The 20,937-nt window shown below is 40.6% G+C and overlaps 1 protein-coding gene across 1 annotated transcript in view; it reads right to left on the reverse strand.

Annotated features, from left to right (window-relative positions):
* Window positions 1-20,937, reverse strand: part of NCALD (neurocalcin delta) — a 412,094-nt gene that overhangs the window by 290,969 nt on the left and 100,188 nt on the right. Inside the window, exon 2 of the mRNA XM_065895666.1 lies at window positions 4,796-4,848. The gene's annotated coding sequence lies outside the window, so the exon portion shown is untranslated. The remainder of the gene's footprint in view (window positions 1-4,795; window positions 4,849-20,937) is intronic.

A 20,937-nucleotide genomic window follows, 5' to 3' on the forward strand; every position in this document is an offset into this window, starting at 1 on the left:
CAATATTTTGAGTTTGAAGGATTTTAATCTCATTATTAAAAGCACAGTTAGCAAAAAAAAAGAAAGAAAGAAAGAAAAGAAAACAGTGATTGGGTAAAATAGGGGTTCCCAACCCCCAGGCCGCAGACCAGTACCAGTCCATGGCCTGTTAGGAACCAGGCCACACAGCAGGAGGTGAGCGGCTGGCCAGCGGGCAAAGCTTCATCTGCCGCTCCCCATCGCTCCCCACTGCTCGCATTACCACCTGAACCTCCCCCCACCCCACCCCACCCCCATCCGTGGAAAAATCATCTTCCTCGAAACCGGTGCCTGGTGCCAAAAATGTTGGGGACCACTGCGGTAAAACACTACTTCTCAAAGTGCACAAGAATCCCTCAGGGATCTTGTCAAAATGCAGACTCTAATTCATCAGGTCTGAGCATGGGACCTGCGATTCTGCACTTCTAACAAGCTCTCAGGTGATACTGATGCTGCTGGTCCTGCCCTGATGGAAGAACAAGGGACTCTCAGGCCCAGAATCCTGCACTGACACAAAGAAGAGGTCTGCTACCACTGAGGGAGGGGCAGGGAACTCTCTCCCACCCAAGCCACCTACAGATACAAGGCAGAAATGGAATGCCACGAAGAGGAACAGGAACATGGACAAACCTGCAGTCCCAAGGCCTGCCCAAGATTGGAGCTGGACCAGAAGAACTGGGAACCCCCTAACATAGCCACAGCTTTGCACTGAGCAATGAGCAAGAGCCATTCACAGCTAGGAGAGGAGCATCAACATGGAGAGCTATCCCCTCAGTGGAAAGCTGAGGATGGAGTCTGGACGGTGAGAAAAACCCTCTGGCACACCAGGCCACACACTAAGCATGAGGTAACTTCAGTCCACCACTGGAAATCTCTGCAGTCTGCTTGGCTGAAGAGAACCATAGCAACCAGGAGGCCAACCCCACCCAAACTCCCTACTAACTACTAATCTTATTAACTGCTAACAAGGGACCAAACCATTCTTACATTAACAGCCTTGCAAAAGAAGTGTGCCCATTTCTGGGTGGCAATATTATCAACTTTATTACCTACTGCTCTTCTACCAACAACGTCCAACATGCAATTAAAATTATGAGACATTCAAAAAACCAAGGAAAAACAACCTATTGTCAAGATAAAGCCACGAACAGAACTAGACAGAGAGATGACCCAGATATTAGAATGATCAGAGACTTTAAAATGGCTATGATTAATATGTAAAAGGCTCACATGGAAAAGAAGGATACAATCCAGGAAAAGATGGAGAATTTCAGCAGAGACATGGAAACTACAGGAAAGAAAAATTCTAGAAATAAAATGCAATATCAGATGTGAAGAATTCTTTGATTGGCTGATGAGACAGGACACAGTGAAAGAAAAGAAGCAACGAACTTAGCATTTCAATAGAAATTACCCAAAGAGAAATGGTAATTTTAAAAAGTGTCCAAGTGGACTTCTCTGGTGATCCAGTGGTTAAGAATCTGCCTGCCAATGCAGGGGACACAGTTTCGATCCCTGGTCTGGGGAGATGCCACATGAGCCACAACTTCTGAGCCCATGCTCTAGAGCCCGCAAGCTGCAACTACTGAGCCCACTCGCTGCAACTACTGAAGCCCACGCACTCTGGGGCCCATGTACTGCAACTACTGAAGCCCACATGCCTAGAGCCCATGCTCCACAACGAGAAGCCACCACAATGAGAAGCCCATGCACTGCAACAAAGAATAGCCCCTGCAATGAAGCAGTGAAGACTCAGCGCAGCCACAAAAAAAAAGAAAGAAAGAAAGTAAAAGGAAAAAAAAGTGTCCAAGAGCTGTAGAACAATATTAAACAGTCTAACATGCATGTAATTAGAGTACCAGGAGGAGGAGGAGAGAGAAAGGTGTGCAGGTATTTAAAAGGGGGAAAGGACAGCTTTTTCAACATATGGTGCTGGAAAATGTGGACACTCATGTAAAAAATTGAACCATGACCCTTACCTCACACCAGATATAAAAACTACCTTGAAATGTGTCATATAACTAAATGCAAAACTTTTACGTTTTAACTATATTAAACTATAGTTTAACTATAGTTTTAACTATAAAATTTCTAGAAAAAAATTAAGAACATCTCTGTATTTTTGGTTTTAGCAAGGATTCCTTAGGACACAAAACTGCTATCCATCAAAGAAAAAATTGATAAATTGAACTTCATGAAAATTAAAAATGTCTGCCCTTTGAATGATGCTTTTAAGAGTATGAAAAACAAGCCACAGCCTGGGAAAAGGTATTTGCAAAGCACACATTTGATAAAGGGTTTGTATCCGGAATAGATTCTATTATAGCTCAATAATATAAAGATAGATAACTTAATTCTTAAAATGGGTGACTGATTTCAACAGACACTCCACTAAAGAAGATATGCAAATGGCAAAGAAGCACATAAAAAGATGTTCAACATCATTAATCATTAGGGAAATGAGAAATTAAAGTTACAACGAGATAATACTACAAACCAACTCAAAATTGCTAAAGTTATGGAGACTGATTATACCAAGTGGTGGAGAGACTGTGGGGCAACTAAAATTTTATGTATTGCCGAATGGAATGCAAAATGGCACAGTCACTTTGGGAACAGCTGGAGGGATTTTTTTTGTATAATGTTAAACGTATACAATCCAGTATACTATATAGTATATGACCCAATAAACCTACTCCTAGTAATTTACCCAAGAGAAATGAAAACATACATCCATACAAAGACCTATTAATGAGTAATTATAATAGCTTTATTCATAAGAGCCAAAAACTATAAATAACCCAAATGTTCATCAATCGGTTAATGGATAAACAAATTGTGGTACATCCACACAATGGAATTCTACTCAGCAATAAAAAAGAACAAATGACTGGTACTAGCAATGACATGGATGAATTTTTGACAGTCTTTGAGATTTTTTTTAAAGAAATCTAAAACAAAAGGCTACATACTGTATGACCCCATTTATATATTCTGAAAAAAGAAAAAACTTTAGGGACAGAAATCAGATCAGTGATTGTTACTACAAAGGAGCATTCTTTCAGGTGTTAGGTACATTCTGCATCCTGATTGTGGTGGCGGTTTCAGGATGGTACACTTTGGTGAAGCTTATCAAACCATAAATTTCAAGAGCATGAATTTTACTATGTGTTCATTATACCTCAGTAAGCCTGACCAAAATAAATAAATAGGTAAATAGTGCTATGACAAAAGGATGGCTTCTGGTCAAGCACGTATCCACATGGAAAAAATTAATCTTGACCCTCTACCTCACATCATATACAATAAAACCAATTCCAGATGGATCGTGGCTCAAAGTGTAAAAGAAAAATAATATAGCTTTCAGAAGAAAACATAAAAGTTCTTTGTGATCTTAGAATAAGGCCAAGATTTCTTAAATAGGTACAATAGTACCAACCACAAAGAAAAAAAAATGGATAATTTACACTATTTTAAAGAAATTTCTGACCATAAAAAGAGTAAAAAGGTAAACCACAGGAAAAAAAGTAGATATTTAAAACATATATATCCTACCAAGGCCTCAAATCCAGAATACATATTATTAAAATGTCTACAATTCAATAAGGCAACACAATTTTTTTTCAGAAGACCTGAATACGCACTTCACTTTTTTTTTTTTGAGACTTGAAAGGGCTTCTCACAAAACAAGATATTCAAACGGTCAATCAACATATGAAAAAGTATCCAACTTCATTAGTCTACAGGGAAATACAAATCAAAACTACACTATGATGCTACTTCACACTTAGCAGTAGAGACTAAATGAAAAAACAAACAACAAAACAGAAAATACCTTGTATTGGAAAGGATACAGAGAAATCAGAACTCTCACACACTCCTGGTTAGCATGTAAATTTTTAAATTAATAGAACCATTCTGAAAAACTGATAGTATCTTCTAAAGCTGAACATACACCTACCCCATGATCCAGAAATTCCCTTGCTGCAATACATATCCAACAGAAATGTGTATATATAACCAAAAACAAAATTTGCCAAAACTGACTCAAGAAGAAATCAGAAAACCTAAATAAATCAGAAATTAAATCAGCAGGTAAAAATTCTTCCCTCAAAGAAAACAACAGGTCTCAACTGTTTTACTCTCATAGTCCCCCATACATTCAAGTAGCAAGCAATTCCAATATTTTGAAAACCATTCCTGGCAAGGAAAACACCAGAAAAAAAAAATTTTATCCAATCTCAGGATAAAACTAAATCTTAGCTAAATATAGAAAGGATAATGCATCATGATCAAGTTGATTTTGTCTGAGAAATGCAAGGTAATTTAATGTTAGAAAATCAATTAATATAAATTACCATGATTAGATGAAGAATAAAAATCATTTCATCAGCTCAGTAGATTAGAAAAGCATTCAATAAAATTCAACACCCAAGACAACTAACTTGCTTTTAGCAAACTAGGAATAGAAAAGAAACTTCTTAATCTGATATAGACTATTATTAAAGTTCCTCCATCAAATGATGTACCATAATTGCCTACTGTTGGATACTTAGATTCTCTCCTTATTTAGTTTTATTTGGCAAGTATAATTTATGCTGTGATAAACGTCTTTGTGCATGTTGATCAAGTTGCCTAACCTCTCTGTGTCTCAATAAAATACACCTAACTTATAGGGCTGTTGTAAGGATTAAATAAGATGTTAGATTTGAGTCTTAGGAAAGTCTTGGGAGAAAAGCATGGTTTATAAATCTGAGGAAATTTGTTCTGCACTTACCTGGCGGACGATCTCTCAAAGCACACTGCAGGCTCAAGTCAGAAGTCGTCACTCTGTCAAAAATAAAGTTATTATCTTTAGGTTATCAGGAACTAAGGATGTAATATCTGAGGAAAGCAGTCAGTGATGGGGGCTATTGCTTGCTGCAGGATTCCCTTGCATCATTTGATATCTTCTACCCCTCCCAGCTACCATGTCTCAAATCAAGTGAAGGTGACTACAACCATGCTCCCTTCATCTGCCCTCGATCTACAGCACCCCATTTTTGCACAGCAGCCAGAGTGAAATTCTAAAATCTGAGCATGACATACCACACCCCTCCTGAAACCCCTTCCACAGCTTCCTCTTATCCACAGGATAAAGGCCAAGCTCCTTGGCATGACTTATAAGGCCCTTCATGATCTGATGCCTACCTAGCCTTGTCTTTCATCCCCATAGCACTGTCTGGGCTCCTACTACACTGGACTTGCTTCAGCCCCTCACTCCTTGGCACGTCCCAGCTTTCACACACACCACCCCCTCTGCCAGGACCGCCCTCCTCTTCCCCTGGCTAACTCCTACTTGTCCTTCCATTCTCCACTTAAGTGTCACTTCCTCACTCAGGCCATCTGCTCCCCTTGACCATCTTAAGCTCCTCTATTTACACTTCAAATAAGCCTGCAAGTCTTCTTCTGTAATATCGTACATGCAACTACTTATTCAATATATCTTGTCTTCCCTGTGCACCCAGAGATCGTATCTCCTCTTTCACAGCTGTATCCTCATGCCCATCCCAGCACTGGTCTCACAGTAGACACTTAATAAACATTTATTGAGCAAAAGAATTACTAAACTTATTCCTCAGGTCTTAGCTTTCCAACTCATCTTTTGATTCATACTGATAATTTAATTGACTTCCTACTTCATTACCATACTTCATTGATTAAGATTCACTGGTTGTAAGAGACACTGCTATTTTACATAATAATAGGAAAGAAAAAATGGTTGCAAATTAAACTGTGATACAATACTAAGATTTAGAATTTTTATCTTGTACTTATTGAAAAAGCTCTATTAGATTTACTTAGGCATGGGTTTTATTATATTCATAAAAATGAAAATGTAAAAATATTAGTGAAATAAATTGGTTAGTTGCTCCAATTTAATTTGATTTAGATATCACATTCAAAACCCACTCTTTTTTTTAACATCTTAATTGCACTATAATTGCTTTACAATGGTGTCTTAGTTTCTGCTTTATAACAAAGTGAATCAGTTATACATATACATATGTTCCCATGTCTCTTCCCTCTTGCGTCTCCCTCCCTCCCACCCCTCTAGGTGGTCACAAACCACCGAGCTGATCTCCCTGTGCTATGCGGCTGCATCCCACTAGCTATCTATTTTACGTTTAGTAGTGTATATATGTCCATGCCACTCTCTCACTTTGTCCCAGCTTACCCTTCCCCCTCCCCGTGTCCTCAAGTCCACTCTCTAGTAGGTCTGTGTCTTTATTCCTATCTTGCCCCTAGGTTCTTCATGACCTTTTTTTTTTTTCTTAGATTCCATATATATGTGTTAGCATATGGTATTTGTTTTTCTCTTTCTGACTTACTTCACTCTGTATGACAGACTCTAAGTCCATCCACCTCACTACAAATATCTCAATTTCATTTCTTTTTATGGCTGAGTAATATTCCATCGTATATATGTGCCACATCTTCTTTATCCATTCATCCAATGATGGACACTTAGGTTGCTTCCATGTCCTGGCTATTGTAAATAGAACTGCAATGAACATTTTGGTACATGACTCTTTTTGAATTATGGTTTTCTCAGGTATATGCCCAGTAGTGGGATTGCTGGTTCGTATGGTAGTTCTATTTTTAGTTTTTTAAGGAACCTCCATACTGTTCTCCATAGTGTCTGTATCAATTTACATTCCCACCAACAGTGCAAGAGTGTTCCCTTTTCTCCACACTTAAAAGCTTTTGCACAGCAAAGGAAACCATAAACAAGACCAAAAGACAACCCTCAGAATGGGAGAAAATATTTGCAAATGAAGCAACTGACAAAGGATTAATCTCCAAAATTTACAAGCAGCTCATGCAACTCAATAGCAAAAAAACAAACAACCCAATCCTAAAATGGGCAGAAGACCTAAATAGACATTTCTCCAAAGACAACATACAGATTGCCAACAACACATGAAAGGATGCTCAACATCACTAATCATTAGAGAAATGCAGATCAAAACTACAATGAGATATCATCTCACACCAGTCAGAATGGCCATCATCAAAAAATCTAAAACCAACTCTTCTGAATCACTTTTGCCACAGGGTCCAATGACTGTGTTTTTCCACACAATATTGTCCTCTATACCACCAAGAGATTTAGTGATGCCGCATTTCTTAAAGGAGTGCTCAAGTATTGCACCTGGGATTTTCTTCAAAGCTTTCTAATGCTTTTCCACAGTGTTGATGCTGGCAAGAAAATCTTGCTAACAGGTGTCAGCAGAAGAGTTCAGTCAACACCTAGGACCACATTCCTTCCTCAGATGATCATGGAATGGACTGCTGACTGAAACAATGAGCAGTTTCACTCGTGTTATCATGCAACCAGAACTACCAAGTTCACACACGCATGGACAATGAAGCTACAGCACAACCATCGCCTGGCCAACAGCAATGAAAGATGCTTTCGAGTGTATGACCCATCCTGGTATCAGAGTATTAAAATGTGAAAAGAATAAAACGTGTCTTAGAATCAATGAAATATGAGAGGTCAAAAAAGATTCTTCAAGAGAACTTGGGAAAGTTAATAAAAGGAAGAATGCAAGCTCATTCTCTCCCTCTCCTTCCCTCCCCATCTCTCTGTCTCTCTGTCTCACTCTCTCTCTCTCTCTCTCTCTCTCTCTCTCTCTCACACACACACACACACACACACACGCACACACACACACACACTCAATCACTCACTCATGGTCAGAGGCTCCTCACATGTTGGGAGATGGGTGCAGGAGGCATGAGTTGAGAGGAGGGTGGAGATAAGTTCAGCCCATGCTCCTCCAGCCCAGTCCTGCAGCAGGTGCTTCCAACCCTGGAGGAAGAAGGCGTTTCCTGCCTCTCCGCTGGCCCAGCCATGCCCCCATGGACAGTGTCCTCCCAGGGGGACTCCTTTCTCTAACTACTTTTTGACCTATTAAAATACTTTTTTTGCTTCTTTTTTTGTGGTGAAAAAAAAGAAGAATATGAGATCTATCTTCTTGAATGTTTAACTGTGTAATACAGTCTTGTTAATTACCAGCACAATGCTGTACCACAGATCTCTAGAACTTATTCACCTTGCATAACTGAAACTTCATGCCCATTGAATAGCAACTCTGCTTTTCTGCCTCTCTCCCAGCCCCTGGCAACCACCACTCTGCTTTCTGCTTCTATGAGTTCGACTGTTTTGATAACTCATGTAAGCAAAATCATGCAGTACTGGCTGATTTCACTTCACATAACATCCTCAAGGTTCATCCATGTTGTTGCATATGACAGGATTACCTTCTTTTTTAAGGCTGAATAATATTCCATTGTATGCATATACCACATAAAACAGCATTTTTTTAACATCTTTATTGGAGTATAACTGCTTTACAGTGTTGTGTTAGTTTCTGCTGTATAACAAAGTGAATCAGCTATATGCATATGTATGTATATCCCCATATCCCCTCCCTCTCGCATCTCCCTCCCACCCTCCTTATCCCACCCCTCTAGGTGGTCACAAAGCACCAAGCTGATCTCCCTGTGCCATGCAGCTGCTTCCCACTAGCTACCTATTTTACATTTGATAGTGTATATATGTCAATGCTACTCTCTCACTTCGTCCCAGCTTACCCTTCCCCCTCCCCATGTCCTCAAGGCCATTCTCTATGTCTGTGTCTTTTAAAATAGCATTTTTAAGGGCACAGTTTTTAAATAAATGGAAGTTTTTTAGAAATGTGTCATCACCTTAGAACAGAGCAGACTCTAGTGTCAGAGGTTATCTCATCCTCAGTCCAGCATTCAAGGTCTCACTTGTGAATACTCAATCATGGCTGGGAAAAGGAGGAGGAAAGGGACACCACTGGAAAAGTCAGTGGGCTTTTCTGTGCCTCAGTTTCCTCATCTGTAGTATGGTCATATAGGATTAGATGATTTATCAGTTCAGGGTCCCAGCATGAAAGAGATTACACACTCAAATGGGAGTTTTTATTAAGGGGATTATTTACAAAGTGTAGACAGGATTAAAGAAACCATCAAGGGATGGTAAAGCAGGACTTCCCATTGGCCAAATAAGTGATTGATGTGATCCATGGACACTAGCCTCCCAGGACCCAAAACAGCGTGCAGAAGCGGGGAGAAGGGATCTGGAAGGACAGAGCATGTTCATCTAGGATCATGTCTGAGTTGCCACAGAGCTGCAATATTCTGTGACCATTTTGGTATAGAATTAAGTTTGCTATAGCAAGAAAAAAATTCTGTTTACTCTAAAGATTTGAGGAAAATCCACCAGTATGCATTTTCTCATCATTCTATGCTTAGCTCAGATAGCAGCACCCACTTGCTGCTTTTGGAAACAGCTCAGGTTGAGAAGATTACTCTCGACAGCCCGTTTTTCTTTAACTGAGCTCTTACAAATGTGGGATTCTGTTTTGAACTAGTAATTGATGCTTCTCCCTCTTGGTCTTATCCCCTGAGATTCTTCCCTTTTTCCGGAAGGAGGCTCCTGCAGTGTCCACTGTCTCACAGAAGAGACATTCCAACTGAAGCAAAATAAAGTCTCTTGGCATTCTAAACCCAAGCACTTGGCGTCTCAGAGAACAGACAACATGACGAGCCAGAGCAATGCTTACCACCTGCTCCGGCCCACCACCCCACACCCAGGCCAGAAAGTATGGAGAGAAAGCTGGGACAAAGTAGACATTGTGGGTCCTGAGAAAAGGGCCCCCAAATCCTTTCCCCACCATGCTGAGGCAGTAGATGGTCAGCACCGTAGGGGCTCTTTTCCTCCTCCCACTCATAACTCATCTTTGAATCTCCCCCCTTTCCCTTAGCTGTGCCCCCCTTTCCGCCTGCCTGCCCTGCAGCAGCAGCGAAGCCCCATGGGTGCTCAGGACTCACAGAGGTGCTCAGTCCTAGGACAGAGCTCTGAGATTTTTAATTTTAGCAATCAATGATCCTTTTGAAAGTTTGATAAACAGTTGCTTCTAAAGAAGTTCCTGGTATCACTCGCCCTAAAGACCCAGGCAACGGTGCTGACCAGATTCTAGCATTCTAGCATCTAGCATCCTGAGTTCAGAGGCACTGCCATGCTCCAAAATGCACGGGGTTTTGCTGTGACTGTTATACAGATGTCCAACTGGGCTGCACCAGCCATTAGAGAGATGTCACACTGTGTGGTGAAAGTTCTCTCAGAAGAGAGGGCAGTCACACTGCCTCAGAACAAAAACCCATATGGAAAAAAACAAAAATAAGTTTTCTGAGTAAACATGTCTTTTCTTCTTTCAAAGGAGTTAGACTATTTCCCAGAGGCTTTGTAAAGTGAAGAAAGACTCTAAGTTCTGGCAAATAACAAACTAAAAGGAAGCGGGAGGCTGCCATCCTGCCCATTCTGAAAGAGGCGTCTAGCTAGGCCAGAGGGTTCAGTCATTAGCTGGATGGCTGTGGTCAAATCGTGTAACCTCTCTGTGTCTCGTTTTCCTCATCTGCAAAAATGCCAGCGGTCTGGATGAAAATGATTATCAAAGTCCCTTCCATTTCTAAGAATATTTGACTTTCAAACTGGGAAAGGGACATTCCAGCTCAGGGTCCAAGGATCTGCCATTGAAAAATGAAGCAAAGAAGGAAGAATTGCCATCATCAGCCAACAAGGCTGTAGCCTGACAAATAACAGACAGGAAGTACTCTGCAGATTCTGTCATTCTGGCCTTGATGTGTTAGGGCTGCATTCCCATCTCGGATAATACCGCACAAATGGGCGATTCCATGCATCTAAAGAATGCCCGACCATATTAGGAATTCTCCTAAGTGACTCCTCTGTGACATTACACAGTGTTGCTCCTGAAGTAGACATTTCAGTCAGCTTCGAACTCAACTCGAGACGAAAATATTACAACTGGATGATTTGTCAAGTGCTAAATCTAATCCTTGCTATTCTTTTTCTACAGTCCTTAAAAAGAAGATTGCCAGATGTTATGCTTGTATATTTAACGGGAAACTGAATGGGAAAAACAAAACTCAGCAAGCCTAGTTGTAATATTTAACCATTCTTGAAAACCCACCATCTAAACATACCAGAAATAACATATTTTCAGAACTGTGACAAAGTCAAATGTCTCTCAAACACAAAAAAATAAGTCTGTCATGAGTAATTCAAAATAAAGCAATCTGTCAGTTGTAAAATTCAAGAACCCTTTTATAAGGAGTTTGAATGCTTCCAACTCTCTCAAAAGATACCATGTTAACATATCAAAAATATTCAGAGAGGGCTTCCCTGGTGGCACAGTGGTTGAGAGTCCGCCTGCCGATGCAGGGGACACGGGTTCGTGCCCCGGTCCGGGAGGATCCCACAAGCCGTGGAGCGGCTGGGCCCGTGAGCCATGGCCGCTGAGCCTGCGCGTCCGGAGCCTGTGCTCCGCAACGGGAGAGGCCACAGCAGCGAGAGGCCTGCGTACCGCAAAAAATAAAAAATAAAAAAAAATGTAAAGAGAGAATTTCATCGACCTCAGAAAACATTAACCAATCAGCTACTTAGGTAACATCAGGCTGGATCTCCCACAAACACTTGGCACTTATCAGGGACAAATCTAACTCATCGTCTGTTGCCCAAACCGGTCGCCCTCTTGTTATCCCTTTGCACTAATCACACGAGCCAGGAACCTGAACATCATTTAATACCCCTCCACTTTCTCCTCTCGTCAATAACCAAATTCTATTGATTGTGCTTATTGAGCATCTTAGTCTCCTATTCTGTCTCTTTACTGCCACTACCTTAGATCAAACCTCATCCCCTATCTGTTAGACAATTGCAAGGTCTTCCAGCCTTTGATGTCTTCAACTAATTCATCCATCCTTGAGAGTTCTCTTTCTCAAATGCACATTTGATACGTCATTCCCCCACTCATACCCACTCTTCAATGGCTCCCTGTTACTTATCTTAAGAACTCAATATTCAAGATGGTGTCCTGCTTCACACTCCACATCCCAGCCTTGTCAAACTACTTACAGTTTTCCATTGATTCATTCCCATTGCTATATTCAGGTCTCCATGCCCTAATTGATCAACCCCTTGCCACCACACCTCCAAAAGGGTCCATCTAACAATTCTACTTCTTTCAAGATGAAAATTCCTTATCCTCACCTGGCACTACCCTCCTCCTCCACTGCTCAGCTCCAGCTGTACAACCCTCTGTAGGGTCTGCTGCCCTCCTCCTTTGAGTCTCAAGTTCAAGGTGGTTCACTCAGAGAGACCTTCCCTGACCCCCAAGTTTGGTCTTTCTCCTACGTACTCTGCAACCTGCTATTCTTTTCCCTTATTGCACTTATCACGACTGATAGCTATATGCTTACTTTGTGGTAGTTAGTTCAAAGCCCACCATCCTCAATGGACACTTACCTCTGTGAAGTAGGGATGGTTTAGGCCCAAAGTTAATCCCTAGAGGCTTAGCACTCAATAAAAATTTTAAGCCAATGCATGGTATCTCCAGCCTCAGTGCTCCTATGAATAACTTTCCGCTAATTCCCACCGAGCAGCTAAGGATCACGTCCTCCCTTGCAGCTCAGACAGGTCCCTGAGCAGACTTAAATCAGAGCACCCATGATGTCTAATGCACTTCCATGTCATTCTTCTTCTGCTCTAAGCTCCTTGCGGTTCTCCTTGCAAAAATCTTGTCATGTCTTGGAGGCATCTGAATCCTTATGGCATAATGAAATGATACATGAAATGATACATGAAAGGATACAGAGGGACATACGTCCTCAGATATCAATTTATGAGGGTGCCACAAGAATGGCAGCAAAAAAATTTTGTACTTCAATTTGTATTTTAGGTTTTTTTTGACATCAAATAACAAACATGAACCTACGATGCTTTGATATTTATGCTCAATTCTAACTAGAACAGAGAAAAGGGCACAAATACATTGTATTGCTCTTGCGTAGCAGGTACCCCCTCTGTGCCACTGATCTATCCCCAGCATCTAGCATAGTGCCTGCATGTTGTAGGTGCTCAATAAATGTTTAACGAATAAATGAATGAAAAATAAATAACAGAGTGAAAAGTGAATGATTCTTATCCTCAAACAATTTACTACTCAAAGAAATAAACAGCAGACACGCCAAAATTTTGAAATCTCTATAGATAGCTCATGAAATTGCTACTTTTATAAGGCAGTTTCATATGGTTTAATCGAATACTTATGTGTAGTAGTGTACCTGCATTCATTTTTTTCATCATGTTTATTTATAACTTTTATCCATTTGGACAAGATAAATTGTGGTGCAAACAACAGGCATATATAACCAGGGTAGCCATATATTTTGGTTTGCCTGACACCATTCTGACTTAAGCATATGGCCCCGAAATAATTATTCCACTATCAATAATTATTTCATATTCACTATAAATGTTTCACTCAAACGTGTCCCAATTTGGATGATAAAACTCTGTGATCTGATAAAATCCTCTTAAGACATTCTAAGGCTTAAGACCACAGCCATAAAAAAGCTTTCTCTCTCTATGGGAGTTAATTATTTCTCCTTTGAAGAGAAAAGACTGAGCAGAATAAATACTGGTTTCCCCTGAAGCCTCATCCTGGGGGAATGTCACATTCAGGGAAATCTAGTCCACAAGTGACTAATAAGCATCATGCTTCCTGGTTCTGGAAGAACACTGAAGAGAATCCAATACCTAACTCACAACAACACTTCTTCCAAGTTCCTTCCACTCCTCTCCAAGCCCCCATATCTCAGCTACAGAGTGAGGGGTGGGCGGTAGGAGAGGAACTCGGGCTTTTCTAAAGCCTCAGGACCAACTTCCAAGGAACACACCCCTCCTCCCACCCCTCATTTCCTCTAGCCCATTAACCTATCTCTGGATTCTTCATCAGTGAATTCAAAAAAGGAGAGAGCAGATCTGGCAATGATGCAACTTTCTTTAGAAGAATCTAAGTGGGTAAAGGCAAAATTCTTTAAAGGGTGAAGGGGGAAAGAATTTCAAACATTGTATGTCAAAAATATGTGTCGCACAAACACCGAAAACAGGCACAGAAACTACGCAAGATTAAAAGAGATGAAAGAGACATAATGGATCCAATGGATTCAGGATCCAAAACCTGTTTGAAGCCACTTGAATATGGACTGTATATCAGATGATTTTTGTGGAATTACAGTTAATTGTCTTGGGTGTAGTAATGACATTGTGGTTATGTAGAAGAATGTCCATATTCTTAGGAGAAACATGTGGAAGTATTTAAGGGTGAAGTATCATGATGTCCTCAAACCAATATTCAAGTGATTCAGAAAGAGAATGTGAACATTTATACATAAATCTTACTTTAACACAAACTTAATCCAATACGTCTATATATGGAACAAGCAAGAGAGGAAAAGCACATGTAGCAAAATGAAGGGACTATGACTGTGTACTATTCTGTCAACTTTTCTGTAGGCTAATTTTAAAAATAAAAAGGAGTGGAAAATAGATAAATAATAAGTAAATAAATAAGATGCCTTTCACTTGTGTATTAAATATTCCACACAATGCCCAAGTATTCTCCTTTGAAGCTCTAACTGCACTGACCCAAGGGGGAAACAATGCCCACAGCTTTTCATGTTGGGAGAAATTGTTTATTAAACCCTCGGGGAATCTAACTTTCTGATGGGAAAGTAATAGCTCTGGGCAGTGCCATTAGGAGGACTAGCTCTGGCAGGAGTCAAAACTAATCTCCTTAGCATTTCCTGATGGCCTCTGCAACGTGGTCCCTGCCCCACAGCACAAGACAGTCTCGTTTTTGTGAACTTCTTTGCCCACCATATATGGATTCCACCACCCCTCCTGCTAAATGACCGGTGATTCAAGCATGAGTATGAGGCAGCCTCAATCCCCCAGTTACTTCTTCCAAGGGTGACTGGTCATTTATCATTCAAATCAAGACACTTTTGAGAATGCAAGAGGGGACTAACCAGACAGGGTAGTAGTACAGCGCCTATACTGAGACTGTCCAAGGAAAACTGGAACTGTCTCAAGAACATCTGGATATATGTTCATCCTATTTGTACCCCATAAGCAAGCGTATCAGACAAATACATAAATGATGGCAACAGCCATCATTACCCATATAACAAAATAATACAAAGCAACTGCATAAACAAATTGCTTGGGAGTTCAAAGGAGGAATGAAGTCATTCCTTTGGAGGAATCAGAAAGAAATTCCTGGGTGAGGAGGAATTTCAAGTTGGTTTTAAAATAATAAGATTTCTGCAGGTAGAGATGGGAGACAAGGTCATTCCAAATGGAAGGAATTATGTGAGTGAAAGCCAAGGTAGGAAAGTGGGGGGTATACCAGGGAAACGGAAGCAATCTAATATAGCTGATCTGAAGAGGTATCCACAGGAAAGCCAAGGAGATGAGCTTGGGGAGGTAAATTGGAACCGTAGGGGAAGTACGCACTCAGTCCAACAGGCGATAGGGAGTCACTGAGGGTTTGTGGGAGAGGATGGTAATAAGACTGTGGAGGGCCTTGAATGTCAGGCTAAGGACTTAAGCCCGGAGAATCAGATAGACCTCCTCCAGAAGAGTAAATCAATATTACCCGGCCTGGAAACATGAATAATATAAACCAAAAGAAAACTGTCACAGATAATGATGCCATAAGCTTCTCAAAACCACTTTTATTCTCTCCTGTGGGAGGTTCTGTTTTGTATGCTGGCTCAAGTATTACTTCTTCTGTCAATTTTTCACCTTAAACTCACAGGAGCCCTGTTGCCAGAAAGTGACTGTCACAGAAACAGAACTGAGAGGGTTAAAATGTTCAGAATTGTCCAAGCTTGAGAAGATGAAAACAGAAAACACAGCATTTGAGCTAAAGGAAAAGCAAGTTACCAAGAGAGGAGGGATATGATAAATCTCCTTGGAGGATAGGAAATTACATTTTCAAGGCACAGCACATTTTGAATGCAAGTCCTTCTACCACACACAAAGAAGCCTGAGGCAATCTCACATTTAATAAGATTAATTTATTTTTCCCAAAGGTTAATTCACAGATATTTATTGGATTACACAGAGAATTTTAAGGGTGGGGGGAGTAAGTGTTTCAGCTGTTTTTAATTTTATTCCAGATATTTGACTAGGCAAGAGCACATGCTTCATAGAAGAATAAGTCATTCTAGAGAAAAACTATTAATATCAAATCCTTCCGGAAAAGGTGGACAACACTGGCAAAGCAATCTCCTTTTCAGAGGAGAATAGCCCAACAGGAAGCCAGTGCTCTGGGCTCTAAATACAAAGCCAGGAATATTTGTAAACAGAAAGCACATATTCCCTTTCTATAGAGGGTGTGCCCCGCTCGTTAAATATATTCCCTGGTCAGTTAAGGCCATACATGAATGGTGAAAAGGCTGGTCTAGAGAAGTAGTTCTTGAGTTTTCAGTCCATGGAGTTTTATATCTATAAAGGGCATCCAGGAAAAATAAACAGGAGCCAACTTTAAGAGGCTTCTACTGGGCTTTGAGCTTTCAAAAAGATAACTGCAATTAAATGGAACCCATCAAATATGCTTAAGTCCACAAAGTCATGCACACACACACACACACACACACACACACACACACCCCTTCGGAGGACGAAAGGGAACCAGATTCATGATTTTGAAACTTGGTAAATAAATAAAGGAGTCAAATATTTACCTTGTCTCTCCTATGTGAACTATACCACTGGATAATCAAAAAATAGATGAGGGGAAGCAATTCTTTATAAAAGTATTCCACCTGATAAGTGAAAAAAAAAAGTCTAAATTACAATATCACCATTTTACCAACCCCAACAAATAAATGAATCTAAGCATTGAGCATCAACAATAGTTAACATCACAAAAAGGACAAGACAGATATCACACGCTTCCAGACGGAAGAACACTCTTACAGTGTTGCCAAAGGAATTGTATCTGAGTCTGATCAAGCCTCTAAATCCAGCTACCACTCTACAGGAATACAGAAGACAGAGGAACACAGTGAAATGTGCCATGACTATGAGAAACTCTATGGATCAGAAGGCTGGGTTCATCCACAGATAAACTATAAGGAAAAGAAAAGGATGGATCAGGAAGGAATCTATAGATAAAAAGAATGGTGCATCAGAGTTTTTTTGATGAGTAAATTCATTTTCAAAAGCTGTTAAACTATAGTACCTAAGGATGCCCATTTGGGTGATTACTACTAAAACCTCAATAATGGTTACTTACAAAGCGAAGTAGGGGATTATGATTGAGATGGGGGCACATGGAAAGGGCTTCTAGAGTGGGTGGCAAATTTTTATTTCCTGACCTGGGTTGTAGTTACAAGTGCTTTTGCCTTATCAAATATATGCTTTACTAAGCTACATATTTGATTTGGAAGGGAGGTTCTATCTGTGTCTTGTTTTACAGTAAAGTAGCTTGATTTAAAAAGAAGAAAAAATATTTCCAGTAAAGTCCTTAGAAGCATGAAAAAGGATCTAAAGAAACATCTGATAATTTCCAAATTTGGGAGAAGTATGATAGGTATATAAGGCAATAAAGATTCATATTTGAGGAAGGTGAGTTAAAATATACTCAATACATTTCTGTAATCAATACTAGAAAAAGTCGACTAGGAAGGAATATAATTCAACTAAGAAAACTTGAAAGGAAAGATGTTGATTGATATGTAGAACTCTATGGCCTCCATTCCCCATGAATCTCCTCGTGATCCCCAGAAGTGTTATAGCTCAACTCTCAGGTACAAAAGGGGACAGTTTAACAATCCTGGGGCAAGTCATATAAAAATCACAACTTTGAATACTAATATTTTAGAGCAAAACCAGCCTCTTCTGCTAATTTTCACCCTCTGAGAAATAGCTGCTGATTTTTCCCCTTGCAAGTCCATTCCTAGGCTCTTGTGGAGGCAGAACTCCTGGCCTTGGACACCTGATGACCACATGACCTGAGCTGCCTACCATAAACCAACCATGTCATTTGATCCAGCAATCCATAAAATCAGTTAGGTGCAGTCACACTCTGTCACCAAGTGGAAGTGATGTATATAAGATAGGACTGTAGCAGGTCCAGAAGGTACAGTAAGTTGCATGATTAGGAACTCAGATTCCTATGGCCACCTACTCGTGCTACATGGCTTTCTCTTTCCCAGTCCACACCTACGACCTCATAAGGGATTCCCTATAACCAGTTAATGCTGGGAAAAAAACTTGGGTATGTTTTATAGATAATTCTTCATTATATACCAGCACTAGCTGGAAACAGACTGTTGCATATTCACTCAGGGGTGGCCCTGAAAAATAGTGGAGAAAGAAAATCCGGCCAGTTGGTAGAACTTCACAGTACCTGTGGATATCCACTTTGTCCAGGCTGAAAGATGGCCAGAAGTACAAAACTATACTCACTCGTAAGTAGTAGTTAATGACTTAGCCAAATGGTCAGAGAATTAGAAAGAAGAGAATTGGAAAATTGGTAAAAAGGAGGATTGTGGAATAGGTATATGGATTTTGGAATGGGCAAAGAGTATGAAATATTTGTATCCCATGTGAATACCCACAAAAGAGCACCCACTGCAGAGGCTCTCAATGGTAAGGTAGACAAGATAACACATTCTGAGGATGTCAGATGACAGTCAGCCTTTTTTCCCCCAGCTACGCCAGTGCTTTCTCCAAGGACTTATCTTCAGAGCATCTATGGCAGCAGTCAATCAGGCTGTGCATAGACTCACCAAGGCAAATCTTGCTACCACCATTGCTGAGTACTCAACCTCCTAACAGCAGGAGCCAACAGTGAGCCCTGGCAGACCAGCTAGCCATCTGCTGAGGGTTGATTACCTTGGTCCCCTTCCAGAAAGAAGGGGGCAAAGATCTGTCCTCACTGGAATAAATACATTCTGGATACGGATTAGCCTTTTGCAAGCACCACCATCCACATATTTATTTACCATCATGGTACCCCTCACAACATTTCTTCTGAACAAGGCACTAATTTCTCAACAAAAGAAGTACAGCAACTGGCTTATGACCATGAAATTCTTTGGTCCTGCCACATGTCCATCATCCAGAAGCAGCTGGCCTGACGGAAAGGTGGAATCACCAACTGAAGGCTCAATAATGTCACCAACTGGGAGACAACACCTTGACAATTTATGGAACTATCTTACAGGATGCAGTATATGCTTTGAATCGACAACCCATATAAAGTGCTATTTCTCCCTAACTAGAATACATGGATCTGGAAACCAAGGATTAAAGTTAAAGGGTCTGCTTTTATTATTACACCTAATAACCAATCACAAAAATTTTGCTTCCCATCCCTGAGATGTGGGGCTCCACTGGTTTAGAGTTATTAGTTCGCAAGAAAAACATTTCCATTACAGGCACAAAAATGGTTCTACTGAACTCAAATTTGAGACATCCTCCTGGTCATTTTAGACTCCTCATGCCATTGAACCAATGGACAAAGAAAGGTTTCACTGTCCACATTGAGGTGACTGGTCCCAACTGCAAAGATGAAATAGGATTGCTGCTGAACAATGGGGACCTAAAGAGGGATGTCTGTAATTCAAAGGATTCTCTGGCGTTCTGTTTATTACTTGTTCTGTTATTACCATTTATTACACGTTCAGTAATAAAGTTGATAAAACATTTTACCAGTCCAATAAATGAGAGACGACTAAGGACACAGACTCTTCAGGAATGAAGCATCAACTCACCAGAAAAAGAATCCTCACAAACCAAAGGACTAGATAAAAGGAAAAGGAACATGAAAGTGGACAAGGGAAGAAGGAAAATATGTAGCTACAGATATAGATCTATATATGTAGATCCCCTATTTATTTATCGCTATATATCAATTATGGCCTTGTGATCAGTTACAGAAGTGAGAACTGTAGCAACTATGTGTATTTGATTCCTAGATTTTTATGTACATATTTGTATATAGAAATCATTTCCTCCTTTTTCCTTTCCCCTGATATGTCATATAAGGACTGCTGGTTGATAGTTAACTTTACAGTTTAGTCTTGTGGGTTATAAAATAGGATTTGACTAACCTGTGAGAATAACTAAGATCATTCAAATATGGACGCACTTGACTGATGAGACTTTGCATCTGCCTTATCGGGGAAAGGGTGAGCATGCCTTCACTGTGAAAGGGACAGTTGTATCAGCAGAAGCACTGCCATGCTGCTGTTATTGTTTTATCAAGTTCGTATGTGGGTAGAAGGCTGAGTGCGGATGCAGAAGAGACAAAGGTGTGGACTGTGCCTAACGGTGCTCAACCCCACGCTCACTCTTCGACGTACCTTCCTCCGACGGCACACCATGTTTTTCAGACTAACTCACCACTTGGCTTCCTATTGGGTTCTGTCGGCTGAGGCACTAGCAGGAGACTGGAAGACAGCAGAAGGGAGACGCCTTTTTGTTTCTCTGGATTTCTGGCAGTGCCCACAGAGCAGGGGCAGTGATGTCGTCACAGCTAATGAGGGCCCTGGGCTCCTGGTCAGGCACCTCGCTTCTCACAGCAGAGGTGGGCTGTGAGCCAGCTGAGAGCAGGGACTTAGACTTATGGCTCCCCTATAGTGCCTGACCTAGGACGAAACCCATAGTAGGCACATGGTTGTTTTGTTTTAATTGTGGTAAAATAAATAAATAAAATAAAATTTACCATCTTGACGATTTTTAGGTGTACAGTGCAGTCATGTTAAGTATGTTCACTTTGTGTGAAACAGAGCTCCAGAACTTTTCGTCTTGCAAATCTCTACACCCGTTAAATAACAACTCCCCTTTCCTCCTCCTTCCAGTCCCTGGTAACCACCACTCCACTTCCAGTTTCTATGAATTTTACTACTTCAGAAAAGTAGGCACATGATTTTTTTTTTTTTTTTGGTCGCGCCATGCAG

The sequence above is a fragment of the Phocoena phocoena genome, chromosome 17 (genome assembly GCF_963924675.1).
Source record: "Phocoena phocoena chromosome 17, mPhoPho1.1, whole genome shotgun sequence".
Taxonomy (NCBI): Eukaryota; Metazoa; Chordata; class Mammalia; order Artiodactyla; family Phocoenidae; genus Phocoena; species Phocoena phocoena.